Below are 4,505 nucleotides of genomic sequence, written 5' to 3'. Positions count from 1 at the left end.
CTGAGTTTCCGTTTCCATATTGCTTAGACAAAGATAATATGCTTATTTTACAGGGTTGGTATGATGGGGTGGGATATATTAACAAGGATGTTAATGTACTCTATTACAGCATATATATTACTATATCATGAATATAATGTTATAATAACTTTCCCAAGAGCCAGTAATTGTTCAAAACAACTACTGACTAATTACTACATGACAAGCATTGTTATAGACCCTTAGAGAGAGGAATGAACAAAACAAAGTCCCTGTGCTCATAAAGCTTACATTCAAATGGGGGAAGCCAGGCATTGAACAAATAAACAATTAAGAACTTAAGACTAAGTAGTTGCTATACACAAAATCCAGGATGGAAGAAATAGAAAACTGCTGAAAGAAAGGGCTCAATTAAATAGACTTCCTTTATTACAGGATCTTTTTGTCTTTTTGTTAATAGTAGGCTGGTCATTGTTAAGGAAGTTGTACAAGCAGAAGATATAAACCCTTGTCCAAAGGTTGATCAAGTGACTTGAGGCTACTGGGTTTTGAGAAGCCTAGAGAGCAGTACAGGATAGAGCTAGTGATTCAGGTTTTAAGAGTCATACAATTTTAGACACAGGAAAGGTTATACTGTTTCTTATTACAGTACAATTTTTAACAGTAAAATATTGTAAAAATTGTCTTAATTGCATCAATAGGCAACTGATTAAAAATTGTAGGTTTTCCGTTGCAATACTATGTAACTGTGAATATATTAATGTGGGATAAACTCCAAGATAAATTTTTATTTGAAAAAAAGCAGGGTGAAGGAGATTGTATACACATTACACAAATTACATCTATTTAATAGAAATAAATATTATAAACCTACATATAAAATATGTAAACAGTAAATTTCTCAAAAGATACACAAAGAATTGATAATAGTTGTTGCCTTTGGGCAAGGAAAGTGGGGAAGAACAGAGGTCAACCCTGAGAGGGAGATATTTTGATTGTATATTATTTTGTACTTAATTAATTTTATGCACATTTATTAAATTTTTAATAAAAATAAAAGACACTTGAAACAAAACAACGCTTTTATTCTGGTTCCTCCCCTATTAATTTTTAGCCTTATGACCTAGAGAAAGATATTAAAATTACTCCATGTCCCAATACTTGATGTGAAAAGGAAATGCGATTAAGTATAGAAAACATTCCAAGCCTTGGTGTGTGTCATACAAAGCAGGTTTCATCAAAGTACTGTTTGACTTGAGACTTGAAGGTTTCCATCAGGGAGAGGAAGGGGCATTCCAGTTGACTGTAAGATGACCACATCACTTTGATTACTGCTATCATCACCGTTTCTGCAATTACACTTAATGTTTGTCAGATTGGCTTCCTTTTTTTCCACTAATTCACTAAACTTTCCTGCATTAGGATCTTTGCATAGGTTAATTCATTTGAGTCTAATGTTTTTCCTCCTAATTTTCACCTGGTTAACTCCTACTCAATTTTCTGATACCACTTTCTGATTTTCTGTTGTTACTTCCTCAGAAAAGAGTTCCCTGACCTCCTTGTATTAGGAGTCCCATTTATTCTTCTTCAGAGAATTTTATCAGTTTACTTCACAGCAGTGGTAGCATTGTATAATAATATATTTATTTGTGAATTCTTTGTTTAATCCTCTCTTAATTGAGGGATTCTGTAAATCAGTACTTAGCAGTGAGTGTAAAGGATGATTGGGAAGAAAGAATGCAAGCCATGAGAATAGTGAGGAAGCTTATATAGTAATAATTCAGGAACAATGGCCTGGCTAGGCCAATGGCAGTGGCAATGTAAATGGGAATTGAAACAAAGGATGTGGAAGAATTTTGCCAAGGAAGAATTAGCAGGATTTAGAGACTGGTTGAATAGTTCCATGATAGCACTTATCAAAGTGTAGAACTATTACACAGTAAAGCACTTTGCATAGGAGCTCTTAGAGGGCAGCGCCTTGTTCATTTTTTGTTGTACCTTCAAGATTCAGTGTGTAAATGTTCACTGATTAAGTGAAAGAATATGGCAACAAAAGGGGGAATCAAAAAGAGGAATAAGTAACAAGCCAATGTCAATGGCAATGAATTTTTATTCAACAGGGATGAATAAAAAGTGTTGCCAAGGAAGAATCTGCAGGAGTTGAAGACTGGTTGTATACTCCTATGATACCAATTATCAAGTTGTAGCATTGGAGCAGAGTAAAGTACCTTGAATGATGTTTTAATTTCATAATCATCTGTTTACTTCTCTGACCCACTTAGTTGGATGAGCACTAACTAAACAGCAGCACGTATGTTCACCATCGTACTCTCAGAACTCGGTATATACATGTTCCCTGATGGGATGTAAAAATAAATCAATGAAAACTTAAATTAAAAAGAAGGGGAAATAATAAGAAAAACATTGACTAGATGTAGTGACTGGAGAATGAGTTTGTGTTTTATTCAAAGTAACCATGAGTTCAGAATTTCATCATGTAGGCATACCACACAGGGGTTGGAGTTGACTTACCATCTGTAGGTAACCCTCCGCTAACCAGCTCAGCACGCTTTCAACAAGCTCCGATCCTTAATCCATGTTCTGCATGGTTTGGACTTTTATGCTGAGTAGGGTGCCTGAGTGCTCAAGTGCACCTCTTCCTCTTTCTATGAACTCATGGGTGCATCGTTCATCCTTGATTGCTGGTACTCAAAGTGTCCTCATACGTTACGTTATGGGTAATGTAAATTGTTTAAAACTTCGGAGTACAGCATATAGTTATCACTTTTGGGTGGCTTGTTTATATCACTGCATGGAAATAAACCCTCACAAACAACGTATGTTTACTAGTAAAGGGATAGTCGTGTTTACATCTTTTTGTGGACATTTTGGATAACAATTCTGGTGGGCTTTGGGGGTTAAAATTTGGGGGGCTTTTGAGGAAAACATATTTACAAGTAAAAGATCATTTGGGGGAGAAAATTAGTGGAAAATATCTTTGCTGTGTTTATTGTCACTGTTATTAGGGAGAAGGAAGCATCTTTCATAAAAGTTTATTTCATACATTCGTTTGAGAGCATTGTGATAGACAGATACCTTGCTGCCTAAGCAGAAATGTCTTGGAGGCACGTGGAAACATGAAACACATTTGGGTGAGAGATCACTGCTAGAGGTAATGATCTGGGTCTTAATCATTCATTCCGACATTTATTGAGTATTAGTGAGTGCCAGGCAAAGGCATTTGAACATAATGAGAGGTTGTCCTTATACTCACCTGATAGATATGCATGTAAAATACAATTAATTACATTATCTTAAATGCTGTAGTAGTAATATAAGACCAAGATATGTATGACAAAGGCAAGTGACCTCAGCTTTGTCTAGGGGAATTAGAAGTGTTTCTAGAAGAAAAACATTTAGAATTGTATTCCAAAGAACAAAATTAGAGCTGAATCTTGAAAGATAAGTATAAATTAACTTAGTACGGGGAGGAGGTGGTGAGAGGGAGGAATTTTAGACAGAAAAAAATGTGTAAAGATACAACAGGTTAATAATAATTTCTACCATTTATTGAACACTTACTCTGTGCCAGGTATCTTCTTCATTCAGAAAATAAAAGTAATTTTATAAGTACTTTTAGGTCTCCCAAAGAAATAGCTCATCACACAATAGATCAGATAATTTCCACTGAAGTTGATCTCAACATTGTTTTTTGTTGTGTTTTGTTTTCTTTGCTAATTTTCACTCTCCTAAGAGCTCTTTTAATCTCTGTGTAAAACATTATTTTATTTACTTATTTCATACAACTTCTTTTGAGCTTCTACCTCTGTATTTTAGAAGAAGGAATATGCAATATTTTTATTTTATTTTATTGAATTTTCTGAATTTATTTTTTTATACAGCAGGTTCTTATTAGTTATCCATTTTATACATATTAGTGTACATATGCCAATCCCAATCTTAAAGTATATGATATTTGGGATTCATACCTAGATTAATATTCTTGCTCTGACACTTAAATTGCTGTGACAATTAAACAAGTTACTTGCTTTTTTGAAACAAGTACCTATTTTAAAAATTGTGATGAAACCCATGAGGAATAATTAATACTTTATTTAAAAATATGTAACAGATTTTTCTGTCAATAAATGTTAGTTACTTAATTCACCCTGCTTCCTGGGAGGAGATAGAATTTAAGTAGATTTCTCATGTTACAATTACAGCAAACATCCTTGAGAATTCTACATAACCAATCCCCCCCTTTCAGTTGAAAGATACTACAGAAAGATCATACAGCTCCATGAGTGGAAGTGGTTGGCTCATGTAATTTTAATTTTATTATATATTATTATGTATTAATTTTGGTTATGAATGTGCTATATAATTATATTATATCCCATGTACAGATTATGAAATATAAGGATAGATATTTAGAGTTATTTTTATGAACTTGCATAGCTGTTAAGTACCAGACACAGGATTTGAATCCAGGTTTTTCAGACTCTAAATTGTTGAGGAGAATAAAA

This window comes from Phocoena phocoena, chromosome 8 (genome assembly GCF_963924675.1).
Source record: "Phocoena phocoena chromosome 8, mPhoPho1.1, whole genome shotgun sequence".
In the NCBI taxonomy this organism is placed as follows: domain Eukaryota; kingdom Metazoa; phylum Chordata; class Mammalia; order Artiodactyla; family Phocoenidae; genus Phocoena; species Phocoena phocoena.
This window is presented reverse-complemented; position numbering follows the sequence as displayed.